The sequence below is a fragment of the Patella vulgata genome, chromosome 3, assembly GCF_932274485.2.
Source record: "Patella vulgata chromosome 3, xgPatVulg1.2, whole genome shotgun sequence".
Taxonomy (NCBI): Eukaryota; Metazoa; Mollusca; class Gastropoda; family Patellidae; genus Patella; species Patella vulgata.
Genome location: NC_065881.2, coordinates 893,659 through 914,706, shown reverse-complemented (window position 1 = coordinate 914,706; position 21,048 = coordinate 893,659). Strand labels below are relative to the sequence as shown.

The 21,048-nt window shown below is 36.9% G+C and overlaps 2 long non-coding RNA genes across 4 annotated transcripts; one reads left to right on the top strand and one right to left on the bottom strand.

The window, feature by feature from the left end:
- Positions 1–924: 924 nt before the first annotated feature.
- On the bottom strand, positions 925–6,615 carry LOC126817005 (uncharacterized). Its single transcript, XR_007678720.2, has 3 exons — positions 6,494–6,615; positions 5,857–6,060; positions 925–4,051 (listed from the first exon to the last, which is right to left on the bottom strand). It is a non-coding gene; the product is annotated as an uncharacterized LOC126817005 (long non-coding RNA).
- Positions 6,616–14,347: 7,732 nt separating this feature from the next.
- LOC126816019 (uncharacterized) lies at positions 14,348–20,645 on the top strand. Of its 3 annotated transcripts, XR_007678180.2 has the most exons (7): positions 14,348–14,538; positions 15,000–15,045; positions 15,418–15,527; positions 16,621–16,743; positions 17,006–17,097; positions 19,031–19,118; positions 19,958–20,645. It is a non-coding gene; the product is annotated as an uncharacterized LOC126816019 (long non-coding RNA). The 3 variants fall into 3 exon arrangements; XR_007678181.2 differs by lacking the exon at positions 14,348–14,538 and having other exon boundaries at positions 14,983–15,045; positions 19,958–20,644; XR_007678179.2 differs by lacking the exons at positions 14,348–14,538; positions 15,000–15,045; positions 15,418–15,527 and adding an exon at positions 15,683–15,836 and having other exon boundaries at positions 19,958–20,644.
- The last annotated feature ends 403 nt before the right edge of the window (positions 20,646–21,048 follow it).

Here is a 21,048-nt window from a genome sequence, read left to right as displayed (position 1 = left end):
AGCCTCATTCAAATTCGATTTAAACATATAATGGACAATGAGAGGATGAGTCCTATTGATTTTCCCTGTTCTCCGTCCATCTCTTGCACACAATACGGGCGTATGTTGCATGGCAACCGCTTGTTGGAAATGTGGGTGTATAAAACTGAGTGAATTGTAAAACCCTTTCCTTTTAAGAGTTTCTCATTGCTTAGTGATCATTCATATATGTAAAACTGTAATATTACTATTTTATTTTCCAGAAAGTAACTCCAACAAAACCAATATAAATTTCATATATTCCAGCCTATACAGTGATAACACGATTTCTATAAAATTTTGAAAATCAATCGGCTGATAACTTTGCATTTATGGCAAGGATTGGGGACTCTTATGTGGGAATTTATTACCACAAGAGTTCCACAAGATAAACAAGAAAACAATTGCATGAAAATTTAGAGTCTATGGAATGTGTGGTGGAAGAAATAGTTGAATTTTTTTTTCTTGAAGGTCAATATCTCTTGGAACTCTTGTGGTAAAAAACACCACAGACTAACACCACTCTTATCACAATTAAATATCTTGTAAAATGTGGTAACATAGCGAAATAACAGAGTATAAGAAGAAAATAAAACCAAGTACGAACAATCCAAACCATTAGACAAAATTCGAAGTCCTAAAAAAACGGTATCGGCAAAATAGTGTAAAAAGGCAAAATAGTGTAATCAGCATATCGGCTGTTCACCGTGTACAAAATACCCGACAAACAGTGGTAACAGGTGTGGGGAAGAGTAAGCTTACCCTGTCAGAGAAATCTATCACACCGAAAATCGGTTAAAATGTCTGTAGCGATGAAACCAGACGGAACGATGGCGTGAACGACAATATAAAACACATTATAACACTGTTTAGCTTTTCTATAAATCAACAAAAACACAGGAAATATGTTATTTATGAAAAGGTTTAATACTGTTGAACAATGTTATCAAGGCATAGTTACAAAACCACCGGTAATATAAAATACTTTCCCTAAAAACAATATCAGACTCGAGGATTTTTTTATCTTAAACAAAAACAATGGTGAGATTTGACTTGTCACCAGTATCATTCTTAAATAAAAACAATGGCGAGATTAAATTTAAACAATGTGAGATTTGATTGGAAGACAAAAAAATATGACAACCTGCAACATGACTAGAAATACAAATTTTTAGCAATAAAATGGTGAAAAAGGCCCGACCTGAGAGATATCAGACATACTTTATTACCAGGTTCGACTAGGGTATTAAAAGAAAAGCTTATTTCTAGGTTTAACCAGGGGATTAAAGGGCAACCTTATTACTAGCCTTGATTTGAATATAACAAGATCTACATTTGTAATATATATAGCACTGGATGAGATTTGATTTGATTGGATGACAAAAAACATGACAACCTGCAACATGACTAGAAATAACAAATTTTAGCATGGTGAAATGGTGAAAAAGGTCCGACCTGACAAATACCAGACATACTTTATTACTAGGTTCGACTAGGGTATTAAAAGAAAACCTTATTTCTAGGTTCAACAAGGGGATTAAAAGACAAACTTATTACTAGCCTTGATTTAAATATACTATTCAAAAAAAGTAGGCGATATTTGATTTTGGGGGCATAATACTAAAATATGCAAATGACTACGAAAAAAGTCACTATAGAACCTAACAGAAGAAACATTTCCAGTTACATGTGACGCCCAAACGCACCAATAGCTACCGCATGGAATGCGGGTGATGCTTGGGATCATCATGGGGGTCCAACCCAAGATTTGCACGACTCTGACTTTGAATGTTACAGTCATTGTGGCATTGAATTCCAGGGTGGAAACATCAGTTTAATTGTTTTAGTGACCAGAAAACAAATTTTGATATGCGTCGGCTTACCCAAAATGAAAGGTTACGTGCCCTTGGCATGCTACAGTTCGGCACAACACAGGCGGTTGTGGCGCGGACGATGAATGTTTCTCCGTCTGTCATAAGCAGGCTATGGTCCAGATACCGTGATACACAATCTGTACAGGACAGACCACGCTCAGGTCGACCAAGGGCGACAACTCAAGCCCAGGATCGATTTTTCCGTACCTTGGCCTTGAGAAATCGTGTCATCACAGCAAATCAGATCAGCGCTCGTCTTCAAACAGACACTGGTGTGAGAGTGAGTGGCCAGACGATTCGGAATCGACTGCATAGAGGTCACCTTCGCGCCCGACGTCCTCGCGTGATCCCTTGTTTGAGAGATCATCACATTCAGGCAAGACTTTGTTGGTGTAGGGATCGTCAACACTGGGATAATCGACGCTGGAGCAATGTGATGTTTTCAGATGAGTCAAGGTTCACTGTTGATTTTTTGGACAGACGTAGGAGGGTGTGGCGTCGTCGAAACGAGCGCTTCCAAGACGTTAACGTCATCAGACATGATCGATTTGGGGGTGGTTCTGTTAGGTGTGGGGAGGCATCACTGTTGCTGGGCGTGTTACAGGCCAGTACTACCGGGACAACATCTTGGCAGTCCATGTTGTGCCGTTCGCACGACGTCATGGCCGCCGTTTCATCTTCCAGGATGACAACGCAAGATGTCACAGGGCCAGGATCGTTACAGGTTACCTCCAACAACAGAACATCACCACATTACCTTGGCCAGCACTGAGTCCCGACCTCTCCCCCATCGAGCATGTCTGGGACATGCTTGGACAGAGGTTACGTCAACGTCAACAACGTCCTGCCAATGTCCAAGAACTTGCTGCTGCGTTGCAACAGGAATGGGACAATCTGGACCAAAATGACCTTAGACGTCTCATTAGGAGTATGCCACGTCGGATCAATGCTTGTTTGGCAAACAGAGGAGGATTTACCCTTTACTGACTTGGTTGTGATGCTGTGGTAACTTTGCTGTTTGACCCCGGGTATCATTTTACCCTTATAATGGTCAGTCTGTGCCTTACTTAGTCTAACGATCATTTGGAATAAATCGATGAATGTGAACTTCATTTCATTTTGTCATTTGTTTCTTCGTCAGTTTCATTAGGTGACTTTAATAACACTTAAAAATCAAATATCCCCTACTTTTTTTGAATAGTATATAACAAGAACTACATTTGTAATATATGGCATTGGGTGACTGGGTTAACCCAGTCTAGATCTACATGTATAATATATATAGCACTGGATGACTGGATTAACCCAGTCTAGATCTACATTTGTAATATATAGCACTGGATGACTGGATTAACCCAGTCTAGATCTACATTTGTAATATATATAGCATTGGATGACTGGATTAACCCAGTCTAGATCTACATTTGTAATATAAACCGCACTGGATGACTGGATTAACCAAGTCTAGATATATGTTTGTAATATATATAGAACTTTAAACTGATGGCTGGACTAACTAAGTCTAGATCTACATTTGTAAAATACCTTATAACATTACCTGTATTTACCTGATAACATTACCTGTATTTACCAGATAACATTACCTGTATCTACCTGGTAACATTACCTGTATCTACATGGTAACATTACCTGTATCTACCTGGTAATATTACATGTATATTCCTGATAACACTACCAGTATTTACCTGGTAACATTACCTGTATTTACCTGGTAACATTACCTGTAATATATACCTGTGTCTACCTGTATTTACTAGATTGAACTCTGGTCTTGGAACAACCATGTTAGCGTCTCCTCAAGCGAGGTGAAGCATCATCAGTTCTGAGATCAGCTAAATATATAGTAGACCCATCAGTAACATGATAGTAAGATAATTTATGATGACTCTTCAGAGTATGTTGATCATTATTACCATCAATATAAAATAGTTTCTGATGATTAGGTGGTATACCATTATGATCCTGTATCAAGTCTTTCAGTGCTGATACATACAGATCTTCTGAGATGTTGGTAATGATGAATCGACTACCATTTGATATTCTTTGTATGTAAACGTCTATGTATTGAGAGACTGGATATTCAGCCCTAGCCTTACAGACTGCAGGTTCAAAGAATGAAGAAAAAAATCCACTCATCTCTAAAAAAAAATAATAATAAAAAACCGACGTAATAATTCATAATTTGAAAACTTTTGGAAAACTTTAAAAAAAATTGCTACTTATTTCTTTGGGAAAACCAAAGATAGGTTGTCATGCAACGAAACATATGCGCACAACAGCTAAGTCGTCTGAGCAATCAACAAGGTTTGTGGCATATTTTTTCTTTTGTCTGTAAGGTGGACATTTACAACACACTAAAATCGGATTACCAGTAGATAATTATCAGAAATCATTAGAATTTGTTTTCGATTGTTTTTCTCATGACCTTAAACACAGTGTATAAATTGATATTAACATTAGCCTCTAGCACATTCACAAGATTTTACAACTGATGAAGGACCATAACTCTAGCAGAAATTATCGGAAATCGTTGACGAGCCATAGACTTTTTTGTCTCTTTGTTTTAAACACTGTGTTTAAATTTATAGTCAATCGGATACTCACCTTAGTCTAAAGAGCGTCCATAAGATTTTTGAACGTGGTCAAGAGCCATAACTCTGGCCCTAATTATCGGAAATCGTTGAAAATCAATGGGCTCCTTCGTCTCATAGCCATAAACAACGTGTATAAATTTAACGCCATTCGGATATTAACTTAAATTTAGCCTCTATCAATTGTGAACGACGACAATATACTACCATATTTCAATGTGGCAGTCATTGTTCGTGACGATATAAATTCAAGTGCTATAGTCATAGATTCTGTTTCAATAGCAACGTACTTATATAAGAGAGAGAGAGAAATGGGGTTTAACGTCCACTCGACACAAACTAGGTCATTTCGGGACTAACATATGGTTTAATTTTATTTACATAATTCGCTTGCGCGTAGGGCTCTTTAGCAGTGAGAGGAAACCGGAGGACCCGGAGAAAACCCACGAGGTTGGACAGGCGACCCTACTCCTTGTCACGTACAACCGAGGATTCGAGACCACGCCAGTCGACTCAATGACAGACTTTATGATACAGCGCGCGCACGCTAACCATTCAGCCATCCAACCCCCCTACTTATATAAGACATGCAAACATAAATATACACATTTCCACATCTTTTGTATGGAATCGTCAACACAATAAATGAACCGGAGTTTTTGATGTCCTGTTTGTCTTCATCAACCGGGAAAATGACGTCGTGCAGTGCTATCAGAGATATTCGGTTCGGACAGTGGCGCTACGGCATACTATTTATTTCACATTCTGTTAAGGGCTCGTCCTACACTACTGCTCCTTGAAGAAAACAATGTTAGAAATTCCCACAGTGATCATAAGATTGATAATGGAAAGGACCGTATTAAAAATATCATCAGAATAAAGGGCTTGATAATATAAAGTATCGTAATCTTTAATACCACCAGTGTCTGTTTAAACATTGAGCTAATTATGGTGCACGCGACATGGCCTCCTTTAATTGTATTGTCTGATGGAGTAATGTTTCGCACGCCTCTAGCTAAACTTTAATATTTATTTTATTTTAGTAACTCTATTGTAGTAGTTTGTATGTATGCAGGGGCGGATCGAGAGGGGGGGGGGGTCCAAACCCCACCCTGCACAGCCACATAAAATAAAATGGATGCCTTGCATCAATGAAATTAAATCACAATGTTGTTCCTACATCATTATAAAAATGATTCCTCTCTTTAAAAAGCTCAATTTGTATGCCTATGTAATTTAGAGACGATGATGACAGGAACCTGGCAAACCCCCTCCTGCAAAAATTCCTGGATCCGCCCCTGGTATGTAGACCCTTTCATCGCGTGCTAGGGGGAATAGTTACATGTACTCACCTCTTCAGGGGACGAGGGGTTTTTATAACCACTGGAATTATTCAATTGCCAACTGGAATTATTCAGTTGAAGCTGGATCTTGTATAACCACTGAAATTATCCAGTTGAAGCTGGATCTTGTATAACCACTGGAATTATTCAGTTGAAGCTGGATCTTGTATAACCACTGAAATTATTCAGTTGAAGCTGGATCTTGTATAACCACTGGAAAAAATCAACAATATACAATAGAAGTAACTATAAGTAACCCAAGTTTAAATTTACAGCACATTATAAAAATAGAATGGCCCTATTTAGCTTCCGTAGGTTGACCCGAGATGAAATTCCATAGTAATAACTGTTTCTGACGATAACTGCAGGAAGTTTCTATTCATATTTCATTTAATAAAAGCAAGAAAATATTTAATTCTGTATATGGGTCTAAATCTATTTTAATGATAAAACTGCCAAAATTATTTACTGTATGCCCATTTTTAAAGTAAACTTATTTCGACTTTACGGTCATGTGTACGTGACCTGCCACCACAGTCTTACATAACATGTTCAGTTAAAATGTATTAATTAAATATTATAAAATATGTTCTGTCCTAATCTTAGCTAAATTATTATTTAAATGTGGATGTAAATAAAAACTCACCTACAATGGACAGTTGTACCGTTATGCTCGCACTGTTACAACAATTTACCTCCAACACGTCAGCAGTCTCAAGTGGTATTTCCCTCCAACAAGATAGCGGGATCAAGAAGTGGGTATTTCCATTTATCTATAAATAGATAAACTATGCCAAACGCGCATCAACACAGGACGTGATAGCTAAATCTATTTGTTAAGGCCAACTCAATTTGCGTCAAGGTCGCTGAGATGTAAATAAGGTTAGGTCACGTGATTTTTGGCGAAATTGTAGGTTAGGGTTCGGGTAAGCATTAGGGCTAGGTCCAGGGTAAGGGTTAGGGGAGTGAATTTGTATAAACTAAAACAAAATGCACTGGACGAGGTTTCAATTATTAAAGGCTCTCTGCAGGGTTATTTTTAGGTCAGGTATATCTTATTTCCTTGTCGCCTGTCCAACCTCGTGGATTTTCTCCGGGTCCCTCCCACTGCTAAATGAAATAAAATTGAACCATGTTTTAGTCCCGAAATGACCTAGTTTGTGTTGGGTGGACGTTAAACCCCATTTCTCTCTCTCCCTCTCTTATTTCCTTAACTTTATCATTTGCTGAAGAGTTCAATCTTTTGCCGATGACGGGGGTTGGATGGCTGAATGGTTAGCGTGCCCGCGCTGTATCATAAAGTCTGTCATTGAGTCGACTGGCGTGGTTTCGAATCCCGGTTGTACGTGGCAAGGAGTAGGGTCGCCTGTCCAACCTCGTGGGTTTTCTCCGGGTCCTCCGGTTTCCTCCCACTGCTAAAGACCCCTACGCGCAAGCGAATTATTGAAATAAAATTAAACCATATGTTAGTCCCGAAATGACATACTATTAGATGGTCTATTTATGGTGAAGGTGGCTAAGTGGGTAAGACGCTGGCTCGCTAGCCTGGAGGTCGGGTGTTCGATCCCTAGCTGTATTGGCGTGCACGTAAAAGATCCCTTAGCAGTTGGAATTCGATATAAGTGTAGGCCGTAGCGCCGCTGCCCGGGCAAAATTGCCCTCATAACACACTGTATGGCGTATGCCCGTCTTCATTAGCCCAGTATAGGAGCAGAACAGTAGGACGTTAAACCCCATTTCATTTCATTTCATTTCATTTATGGTTAATGGGTCTATTCACATCTCGTGACCTTTGACCAAACTTGAAGTTGGCCTTACAAATAGATCGTGATTTGTACACAGTTATTCAGACGTTTAAGAAACACCCATCGACACACCCAAAAAGACTGCTGACTATGTGAAGGACCCGACTTCCGATTAGGAAAGTAGGTTAAGAGGGCTGGAATGTATGGAAGCTAAATAGGGCCATGATATTTATTTTAATTTTTTACTACAATTTCGACTTGAACTTTAATAATGGAACTAGCAGGCGTAAACGATGTGGACTGTTCGCGTATTTCACCGAATGGGGGGTTGGAGGGCCGAATGGTTTGCACGTGCGCGCTGTATCATAAAGCCTGTCATTGAGTCAACTGGCGTGGTTTCGATTCTCTGGTTGTATGTGACAAGGAGTAGGGTCGCCTGTCCAACCTCGTGGGTTTTCTCCAGGTCCTCCGGTTTCCTCCCACTGCTAAAGACCCCTACGCGCAAGCGAATTATTGAAATAAAATTGAACCATATGTTAGTCCCGAAATGACCTAGTTTGTGTCGAGTGGACGTTAAACCCCATTTCTCTCTCTCTCTCTCTTTATTTCATTAATCTGCTTTCATTAATTCGATTTAACAGTGGTAGGAAACCGGAAAACTCGGAGAAAACTCACTCGTCACGTACAAGCGGAAAATCGGAAACACGCCACATGACTTAATTATAGACCTTATGATGCAATACTAATTTTATTTTGGTCGTGAATAAATGGGTTGTTTTTTGTAAATTGAAGAAGAAAAAAAAACTGTACCTCTTACATAAAGGCTTTTAGCTGGTTTAACTGTATAAATAATTTGCTATCTGAACAATAGAAATAAAGTTATAAAAGTTATGGCATAGGGTATATGATAATAAGGAGAAGATCATGTTATCACCAAAGTAGTGTGTGGATATTTAAATGTTCAATTTTAATTTAAACGTTTCAGAAAGTTTGTGAACTGTTAGAATAAAAGTGGAGCTGTGATTTCTTCTATACATGCTTTGTTACAATATAGATATATTTAATGTTTAAGTCAAAGTGTTTCATTTTGGGCGAAGTTATGACAAGAAATAACCGATTGCCAAACATTGCCATGATTATAAACGAATTCTCGATCGGTCATGTTATTGAGTGGCGTTCATATTAAGGTTAATCGATCATATGGCGGATATGGTCTAATCCACTTAATACCCCAGCCATTCGATGATTTCTAGAGAGTTGATTATTGGCTTTCGGTGTGAATAAATGCATAATGATAATATACTAATGTCCAAAAGAAAGTATACACTGTGCATTTTGTGCTGCATCAACCAAAGTCGTTTTTCCATGGTATACGGTATTTGGGTAGAATGTCAATTTGTTTCACATTTTTATTTTGCTTAGAAATGTTGAGTTTGGACGCAAGAGACAAACTCAGTAATGCTTTATCAAATGTTTTTAATCTAAACAAAACTTAGTCATACTTTTAGTGTGTATACTTTCTTTTGGACATCAGTATATATATAACATTTGAAGCCAGAAATAAGACATACATCAGGCAGATTTTGCTCTTAAATAATATACCTTCAATACATTCGTCTACTTCTACCGTGAAAATGCTGAAGATTTCATTCAAATCGATCCACTATGAACCGAGAACTAAGCGTTCGAAATTCCCGCCTAGCCTCGATCATCATTACTAAAGTCAGTACGATAAACAGCATAGTATCGATTATCCATTTAATCGTTAAATCGCGAAGGAAAGTTATGACAGGCTTTATGATACAGCGTGCACGTGCAAACCATTCGGCCCTCCAACCCCCCATTCGGTGAAATAAGCGAACAGTCCACATCGTTTACGCCTGCTAGTTCCATTATTAAAGTTCAAGTCGAAATTGTAGTAAAAAATTAAAATAAATATCATGGCCCTATTTAGCTTCCATACATTCCAGCCCTCTTAACCTACTTTCCTAATCGGAAGTCGGGTCAATGGAAAATCTTGTTCTATTTTCTCTTTATTTAGCTGGAACGTGATAAACTGGCCCTGCAGTATGCTACGAAAATAGCATCTTTACCAACTCATATTTCATTTAACACCATATTTAGACCCTATCATGAGCATCTATATCTGATTCTCTGTCCTCGCTTCAAGCAATTAATAGTAAACAGCTTGAACACCCATTAGTAGTAGATGTTTATCGTCTGCTACTTTGGCCTAGAAAGTTCACCCTGATTTTCCGACGTGGTTTCCCCTTGTCAGTTGTGCAGACCGGAGGGCCTGACAAGGGCAGCTGTCTAGTCCTTCGGGTGAGACAAAAAAAACCGAGGTCCCGTGTATACATTGGAATGCAAATAAAAGACCCCTTGTCAGTTGGAATTCGATAAAAGAGTAGGCGATAACGCAGCTGCCTGGGCAAAATTTCATTTTCTTTAGTCTTGGTTATGATCCGGGCTGCTTTATTTTGAAGTTTCTGAAGTCGTTTAATTTTGTTTTCTGGTAGATTGTACAAAAAGTGAATTAGAGTAGGCCAGTATTGATGTAACCATAGTGTTTACCAGCATTTTAGTCGTGTCACTATCAATGAAAGATCTAATTTTTCCAATATTATAAATCTGAAAATTAATACTTTTACACATGGCCGAGATTTGTCTATTCATGTCCAGATGAGAGTCAAAATAAACACCAAGATTTTTACAGAATCTGTTGGTTTAATAGAGATATTGCCATTTTGATAGTTTTCTGTTTTAGATTTTAGTAGTTGCTGTCTGCTGCCGACTTTCATTATTACTGTTTTTTCATCGTTGAGTTTTAATAAATTTGAGTCCATCCATTTACGCATATCTGATAAACAGGCCTCAAGTTTGCATATTTCAGAAGAAGACTCAAAAGTTATATAAATTTGAATGCAGATGGTAGTTAAGAGCGGGTTTACGAATAACATTTTCTAAAGATGTTGTGTACGTAGTAAACACTAAAGGGCCGAGAACGGAGCCTGTGACACGCCATACTTTAAGACCGTGGCGTTGATTTAGACGTGGAACCTTTGATAACAACTGTCTGTGTACGGTTTTCAAGGTATGACTGGAACCATGTAAGGGCTATTCCACTAACACCAAAGTTGTTCAGCAACCTTTTAAAAAGCCTAAGTGGTCTATCGTGGCAAACGCAGCGCTTAGATCAAGCAGGACTAGTACTCATGTTTGTTTATTATCCATGTCGTTTGGAAATGTCATTTTGAACACGTAATAAGGCGGTTTCAGTGCTGTGTTGTTTTCTATATGCAGATTGGAACTCTTCGTTGAGGTTATTATGATGCAAATGTCTCTTAAATTCGAATAAAACAGCTTTCTCAATAATTTTTGAAAGAAAAGAAGGATTAGAAACCGGTCTGTAATTCTTTAGTAATTTTTTATCAAGACTGGGCTGTTTTAGTAGTAGCGGAAACACTAACGCCTCTTTCAGAACCCCCGACATACAGCCAGAAATTTAGAATATTCGTGATAGCTGGGAACATCACTTCAAAACACTGTTTTAGTTGGCAAGTAGGAATGTGATCTAGAGTGCACGATGCTAATGACGATGTTTTGATGATCTTATCTATTTCCAGATAAGATAATATATATTTCATTTTGATTGAAATGGGATTTTTAATGCAATATATATTTATTGTTTTTCTTTTCAAATTTTGTTTATTTCCATTGAAATGGATTTTATAAATGGTTTTAAATGAAGTCACATAATATTAATATCCATAAATAAAAACAAGTATAACAGTTAACACTATTAAAATTAAATAACAATATTTAATGTATATCAGATATTTTAAAAATAAAACAAGTATATATACAAATAAAAACCTTCTATAAAAATGTGCCTCCTTTAATATCTAACCCGGTTGAAGGAGATGGGTATCGCTAGGGTCTTACATATATATATATATATATATATATATTATATATATATATATATATATATATATATATATATATAAGGCTCTGGGTATTGCTAGGGCGAGCCGATCACCAGACTATACCAGCTTAGGATTAAAATAATTATATAATAATAGTTTATAACAATTGATAAATTGTACATAGGAAACAGATGTTTAAATAAAGAAGATTATGTGAAGAAAGCCAGAACGCGTATTATATATCGTTAGGCCTATAAAGAGAGAGAGAGAGAAATGGGGTTTAACGTACACTCGACACAAACTAGGTCATTTCGGGACTAACATTTGGTTTAATTTTATTTACATAATTAGCAGTGGGAGGAAACCGGAGGACCCGGAGAAAACCCACGAGGTTGGACAGGCGACCCTACTCCTTGCCACGTACAACCGGGGATTCGAAACCACGCCAGTCGACTCAATGACAGACTTTATGATACAGCGCGAGCACGCTAACCATTCAGCCATCCACCCCCCCCCCCCCGTTAGGCCTATAAACGGAAACATATATATATATATATAAAATACAATATAAGAATAGGATTTATCGATTTTAATCATTTAGGGGCCATTGGAGCGGTGTTGTTCGAACAGATCCACCAAACCCGACACGATCTTACAACCATCATCTCTTTGTCTTTTCAAATCAAACGGCCCATCATCAGATCTCAGATCAGCTAAGTATATAGTAGAACCATAAAAAACATGATAGTAGGATAATACACGATGATTCTTCAGAGTATATTGATGATTATTACCATTAATATACAATAGTTTCTGATGGTCGGGTGGTATACCATCATGATCCTGTATCATGTCTTTAAGTGATGACACCAAAAGATCTTTTGGAATATTGGTAATGGTGAATCGACTACGATTCGATACTCGTTCAATGTTAACATAAATATGGCCATCAGATGACGCACCAAATACAACCGTGTCAGCAAAAGAGGCACGTAGTAGCTTAGAATTATCCATGACCTAAAACAATATAAAATAACATTATGAGATATATTTGGGAATATATATTAATGGATTTATTGTCAGTATATCAACATGCTGTCTAGTAACGATGGAGATAGAACGTACCGGTAATAAATATACCGTATTCAAGGAAGTTGTAATATATTTAAACACAAGACATGTTCATGATTTTTATGCATCTTATTCTAGACAAAATAAAGATATTTACGAGCTTCTTAATTATTATTTTTGTTTTGATTTAACGCTAACATGGATATGATGTAGAGCGTGCAATAGAACAATAACAAACATGACTCGCTTAGGATGCGTTAGCTGTCAAATGCGATGCTTCATTTAGTGGAGATAGGCCCGTATTCAAAGGATATCTTAAGTATAAGTTAACTACTAGATTTCACGCAACACCGAGATAGAAAGCCAGCGCCTGCTAATGGAATATATCGTAATAAAAATACCATCAGAATTCGTATGTCTAAACATGGAGCTATCTGCGGTGCACGCGACACGGCCAATTTTAATCTGTTGGGCTGATTGGGTTATGCTCGACATAGTCCAGGAGTTAATGACAAAATAATATAATAACAGGTTTGACCCTTAGGTCATAAGTTACTTGGCTAAAACAGGTATCAATAGCTGGAGTAAATATTTCACCAAGTCAGACCACACCCAATATCTCCTCACTGGGCTAATAGTAGGTCATCAGTTACATGGCTGAACTTAACATAAATATAGACCAGTCCCCCACCCCCGTCCTGCATCACTGACAAGGGGGAATCCGCCGGAAAATCTGGATGAACTTTCTCGGCCAATGCAGGGATCGAACACCCGAACTCCAGGCTGGCTTAACAGACATTTTTGGCAGATAAAATATCCCAATTGGCGGAAAAAAATATGAACATTTATTTTTTTTTATATAAAAATTATTATCCATTTTGACGGAAAAGAATAAAATACAGTGTGAGCCCTGATTGCACGTATTCAAATGCGACCTGGAAAACTGAGACTACAACAACTTTTCTACTTTTCGAGTTGCATTTTGGCTTGGTATGCGTGTTGGCGCCTTCTTACTGACATCAATAAATACAAAAATATGACTAAGTCGAAAGTCGACAAGACGGTATACAAGCCAAAATGCAAGTCGAAAATAAGAAATTAGGAAAAAACGATGGGCGCTATTATCGCTGTGTGTTATTTCTTAATTTCCTATTTTCGAGTTGATTTTGGCTCGTATACCGTGTTGTCTCCTCACATTTTGTCGTAACTTCTACTTTTCGACTTTTCAACTTTCGTGCTGTTAGGTCCATTTACGACTATTTAGGGTTCCAAAGAATATCATAGGAATAGATTACCACAACATTGTACACTTTTTAACAATCTTATTATTAGGAATACACTGAAAAAAAACTTGTGAAAATTATTCTACACAAAACTTGTGTTGTTTTGCATTGCATTAACACAAACTTGTGTTCTTTTTAATGCATTAACACAAATCTTGTGGGTTTTTTCATATAATTAACACAAGTAATGTGTACCGTCAACAAATATTTTTTTTTTAAATTTGAACTCCATACAAAGTCTTAATCCGGGCGTCCACAAGTATAAGAAAAGTATTTTTTACTCAGACATGATGGCCAGACAGACTTGAATGCTAATTGGTGTTAAGATGTCTGTAGTTAAAATAAAGTTGTTGATTTTTTATGGGCCCAATAAACTGGTAGATCAAAGACCTATTGAGCGCTCATGCCCGGTGTGATTTTAACAATTGACTCCAAATGCATTGACAAGAAAATAAGTAAAACTATTATTTAATGTGATTGGTTGATAAAATCAACGTACTATAGGCTACAGTTTGTCTGCGATATCATCTCGGTGCAACCGGACATTAAATGAATTGATTTCACACAATTCATTTACCATTTAACAGCGTGCTGAAATGATTTTTGAGCAGTGATATGTTTGACAAATGTAAGCTAATGGTCACAGAGAATAAAAGACCGCAGGTTTGTGAATATTTATATAAAAAAAAATAATACCATTTATATTATGATCAGTAGTGGAATACCGCGTTTTATCAGTGAAATAAAAGTGTTATTCCACTGGCTAGTTGTTTTTACCTAAAATGATTGTAAAATCATAAAATAAATAGAACATTACGCATTCGTGAAAATATAAGTTTTCTTGCTTCTCGATGAAATAAAATATGTTATTCACTCTAAAACGACAAATATCCTCTATGTATGTAATTTAGCATCGATATTGTTTTTGTGTATAATATTAGTATTTCGTTTCCTTAAAAAAAACTCCAACAATTTAACCCGGAAGTTCATGTTTAAAATGGCGGGCGGGGACAGGGAAAAAATTTCGGCATGTTATTATCAAATCTGTTCAATTTTTCTGAAATCGTGCTTAATTAACATTAGTTGGTCGGCGCTACGATGTTGTTCAAATACGTACATTACAGAATCACATTATGATTAAACCAGAAACGGCTCGACTTGAACCAGCAGGTAAGAATCTGTTTTGAAATTATATCTTGGGAGGTTGGATTGGATTGGCGGCCATTTTGATTCTAGTTTCATGATTTTTTATATTATAAAGATTTTGCCAAGAGTAGACATAAACGCGGGCACAGACTAGAAAAAATCTTTTTACACCTTTGTGTTAGTTGAATTGTAATCTAATTTATGTTTTAAAAAACAACCTTAAATCAAATAAGAAGATATTTTCCCCAAACCCTCCGTTCAACCTCTGACTCTGTCACTCTGTGGAATATTATTAGGCCCCTATTTTCCTGATTCAGTCACAGTTAATAAATAATAAATAATGGAACTAGAATCAGTCTGTGGAAGTTTCTCTATAGTTTCATTATTTTTTTCCAGTCAGTGATGATATGACTCATTCCACCTTACAGTTACAGCAATTACCGTATTGAGAATTTACCGTTCAAGGACTCCATTTTGGCATTGAATTGGAATTTGAAGAAAAACTGGTAACAATTTCATTTTATTTTTATATTTTCTATTTTTACCAATGTCCTACAATGATTAGTGTATGTGAACATACAATCCCAAGTAAAGTATTTATATGACACTTACATGCAACAGAGAGAGAAAAATGACATAAACAAGGCCTTACGTGTACTTGTATTTGAAGAATCAAGTAGTCCAAGCTATGCCTATATGCATACCGGTAATCAACTACGACGACGATTAGCTTTCTTCCGTTTCCACCCTTTCCCTGCACACTGTTCCATTCTACTTAGCCTACAGACGCTAGGTCGTTTCGGGAAAAAGGACAGGTAAGGTTAAATTTGATATGAATAATTCGTTTGCTGGTATGGGTATTTAGCAAACGGAGGAAACCGAATGGCCCAGAGAAAAACTCAAGAGATTGGACAGGCGACTCTACTCCTTGAAATCGAAACCATGCCACTTAACACAATGACAGACCCTGTGATTTCATGTGAATGCATTAACTACTAGACCATTCCCCCAGCCCCACCCCATATTGAATAAAAGTATGGCTTATTTCAAATATGATATTTACATATAAAGAAAGTAGAGAGACTTCAATCTTACTAGAAAAATACTAGATTACCTGAAATGAAATGGGGTTTAAAGACAACGTCCTACTGTTCAGCAGCTCCGACTGGTCTAATGCAGTGTGCTAAGAGAAAATGTTTGTCCGGGCAGCGACACTATGGCCTACTCTCATAGCGAATTCAAACTGCCAAGAGAACTTTTATGTGTACGCCAATGTGTACATTGGATCTCAGGGGAAACCACTCTGAAAAATCAAGATGAGCTTTCTCGGTCAACCCCAAAAGGTAACCTGTGGCCTCCATGCTAGTATTCCAGCACCTAACTCACCCAGTCACCATGGCCGTCTTCTAATTACTGCGACATTGAAACCATGTGACAAACAAGGATTATAAAAATGGATTTTTACGGCTTAGGTAGTTCCTTGGGATTAAAATTTTTGATACATATAGATACATTAGTTTCAATTTCAAATCACACAGTTTGTATATATGGTATGGTAGCTTTAATGGTAAATTACATATCATGTATTTATTTTTTCAGTTTCAATATTGGATGTATATGCAAATCACCCAGGAAAAGATCATGTAACAAAAGAAATTATAAAAGTAAAAAAATGGAAGAAGAAATGGCTGGAAAAAATGATGATAGAGCAGCTTTTTCTTGGTGGGTAACTATTCAATTCTTATAGAAAAGATTGCTGTTATGCTATTTTGAAATCTAAAATTCAGTTTAGTATAGTAAAACTGTACACGTACATGTATGAGCACTGACAGAATCTTAGTTAGATATGACTGTCTCATCTGTGGCAAAGCAAACCAACACATGAAACAAAACAAATGTAGTTAAATTAACATTTTTTGACTTAATCAAAACTGTCTAGTCAATTTAAGCCAACTAATGTAATACATTGCATATTTTTTTTCAGTTAGCCACCTCGGAAGATCAAGACAGCTGGAAAGGGCTATTGATATTGTGGAAGTGTTTTCTTACAGAGGTTGCTTATCAGACAAAGGCTATGTAAGTACCATGCATATTTGCTTTTTGAATCAGGAACTGGTTCTATACACTTGGTGGGTGGGGGGGTTGGATGGCCGAATGGTTAGCATGTGCGTGCTGTATCATACGGCCTGTCATCCTCGGTTGTACGTGACAAGGAGTAGGGTTGCCTGTTCAACCTTGTGGGTTTTCTCCGGGTCCTCCGGTTTCCTCCCACTGCTAAAGACCTCTACGCGCAAGCGAATTAATGAAATAAAATTAAACCATATGTTAGCCCCGAAATGACCTAGTTTGTGTCGAGTGGATGTTGAACCCCATTTCTCTCTCTCTCTATACACTTGGTAATCTAGTTCTTCTTTTTGGGGCATAGTCTAGCGCTATGCCATTTCAAATACGATCAACATGAGACTCAGCAGGCTTGTTTGGTTGATATACAGTTTTGATATATGACTTCAAAACTATAAGATGGATGCAATGTTACACCCTTTCATAATCATTATTATAAAGCGTTCAAATGCATGAATTTGTAAAATATAATTAATATCATATTGTAATACTGTTTGCAATACTGTATTCACCACTGCCTTAGTGGAGATAATTGGTAAATTAAATGATTATTTTTTCATTATTGTCTTTTTTTCAAGACTTTTGTTCTGGCTTCTGACCCATTGAGGCATAATAATCTACCTGGGTCTGTAACTTGAAAAGACACAATAAGTATTATGCAAAGTTGAAACAAAATAGAGACTCAACGTGTGGAAAAATAAGTTATTTATTTAAACATTGTGAACCGTAGAAAGTATATTTATTGCCAACTCAACCACATACTATCATCCAGGGTTTATGGACCTACTTATAGTCCAACCTTCGACGATGGGTTGTATGTTCAATCTAGTTGGAGGTGTACGATTGAACATACAATAATTCAATAACTCACTTCTCTTAGTACAATCTTATATTCTGTAACAATATCTAACAAAGATAATATATACATATAATACTGACCCACAGGATAGGTAACTTAATAAGGAACAGCATCTAAGAAATAACTAGTCACTATATCAGAGACCTGCCCTTCAGTATGTCCTGCTGCCTGCCTGTGGTTAACTCGCCTTTTTCTAATATATACAATTTTTAGGACTTTTATACCTTAGCTTTGTTTTTAGTTACAATATAATCCTTAATACCTTACTGGAATAACTTTACAATAGATAATAATTTATGAAACAATGTCTCTCTAATATAATTACAGAGTTTATTTTAATTAGGATTCTGGCTAATCTATAATGGCTCTGGCCTCAAATTAACTAATTCTACCTGGTCATAATACTTGAAAATTAAGCCATCAAATTATTTTATAATTTTGAAAATGAAATGAAATGGGGTTTAACATCCTACTGTTTTGCTCATAAACTGGGCTAATGAAGACGGGCATACACCATACAGTGTGCTATGAGGGAAATTTTGCCCGGGCAGTGGCGCTACAGCCTACTCTTATATCGAATTCCAACTGCCAAGGGATCTTTTACATGCACGCCAATGTATTCACAGGACCTCGTTTTTTTTATCCCATCCAAACGACTAGACAGCTGTCCTTGTCAGGTCCTCCGTCCTGTATCACTGACAAGGGGAAGACACGTCGGAAAATCTGGATGAACTTTCTCAGCCAATTCAGGGATCGAACACCCGACCTCCAGGCTAGTGAGCCAGCGTCGTACCCTCTTAGCCATGTGATCTCCTTATAATTTTGAAAAAGAATATAGTGATTGTAAAAGCTAATAAGTTATCGGTTGCATTTTATTTTCGTTTTTAATGTTAAATATCCCTCTCAAACACAATTATATTTTAATTCTCTCCAGAAATTTGTGTAAAATATAGACTGTAAATTAAAACTTTCATCTTTTAACTGTTGAGTCAATTTAAGTCATCTAATACATAGTATGTTTTTTTCCAGTTAACTACATCAGAAAGATAAAAACAGTTGGAAATGGCTATTCATATTGTGGAAACTTTTCTCACAGAGCTTGATAATCAGGCAAAATGTAAGTAACATACATATTTGTATTTTTAATCAGGAAGTAGTTTTATACACTTGCTTGGTAATCTAGTTATTCTTCTTGGGGTAATGCCTAGGACTCAGCTATTTCAAGTACTTGGCATGCTTGATTTTTGCCAATCACATCCATTGATTTCCTTCAAGTTATGATAGGGCCTATGTGTATTTTTACAGTAAATAGCAGTAAAATAATGATGGACAATATTTTACTTTTCAAATAGATTTCAATAGATTTTAAAGGGTAATATCCAATTTGTTGTCAATGGAAATAAAATAAGAATGGGTCCAAAAATAATTAGACATTGCCAAGTAAATAGGTGCTGCCAATGATGTAGTAGGGAATCTGGATTTGCAGACAATACATGTATGAACCGGGTGAATAGTTGACCTATTATGAGACTTCAGTCCCAAATCTCAAGACTTTTTTCTGACTTGGCCTGACAAAGACAGCTGTCTAATCCTTCCGATGAGACGAATATTGGAATGCACGTAAAAGATGCCCTGTCAGTTGGAATTCGATATAAGAATAGATGATAGTGCCGCTGCCCGGGCAAAAATTCCCTCATAGCACACTGTGTGGCATATGCCCGTCATTATTAGCCCAGTATAGGAGCAGAACAGTAGGACGTTAAACCCCATTTCATTTCATTTTTCTGACTTTTAACCCATTTGATTTGAGCATAATAATCTGCCTGGGTCTTTAAGTGGACAAGACACAATAAGCGTTACGCAAAGTTGAAACCAAATAGAGACTCAGTCTCGATGTGGCAAAATAAATTGTTTATTTAAACATTGTATTCTTATTGCCTACTTTTTATTTTTTAGGCTGGAACACCCTTGAAAGAGTATTTGATGTATGATAACAACAAGAGAACCCAAGCATCAATTTATTTTATACTTCTGGGAAAGAATGCATTTGACCCAATTTTTAAATATTTATTTTTTGTTATTAATGTTAAATTTTCTTCCAAAACACAATTAGATTTTAATTCTCTTCAAATATGTATGTATAATATAGCAAGTAAACTGACATATAAATCACTTAGAATTTGGTCGGAAATCATAAAGTATTTAATAGGCATTACTAGAAACCAAATGTAGATCAAATACACCCAGAATTACAAAAAACCTTGACCTACATTAAGGTGACTTTCCCTTGTTTATGAAATGAAATACGTTTTAATATCCTGCTTTTCTGTGTTCTTAGAGTGATTCTACCCTACCCTTATATCAAATATTTCAACTGTCAAGGGTTCTTTAAAGGGTACCCAGGGGGGCCGAATGGTTAACACGCACACATTTGATCAGAAGGTCTGTCATTGATTCAAATAATTCAATTTTCAAGGGTTCTTCAAAGTGTACGCAGTTGGGTTGGTTTCGATTCTGGGGGGTGGGGGTGGATGGCCGAATGGTTAGCACGTGCATGCTGTATCATACGGCCTCCTGTCATTGAGTCAACTGGCATGGTTTCGAATCCCCGGTTGTAGACAAGGAGTACGGTCGCCTGTCCAATCTTGTGGGTTTTCTCCGGGACCCCCGGTTTCCTCCCACTGCTAAAGACCCCTACGCGCTAGCGAAATATTGAAATAAAATTAAATCATATGTTAGTCCCAAAATGACCTAGTTTGTGTCAAGTAGACGTTAAACCCCATTTCTCTCTGTCTCTCTCTCTTTTGATTCTGGGCTTGTACCCAATTATCCCTTGCCATATCCAACACTGAAAAGTGGGAACTATGCCGGAAAATCCAGTTGAAATTTCTCGGCCAACGCCTTATGCTCACTGAACCACTGTGGCTTATGACTTGTGATTGTATATAAATCTTTTGTACATATGATATTTTTTTATTTCAATCCTGTAATCATGATGCTTTGCTTCTTTTATTTATAAAATATTCATTTTGTTTGGGGTTTTTTTA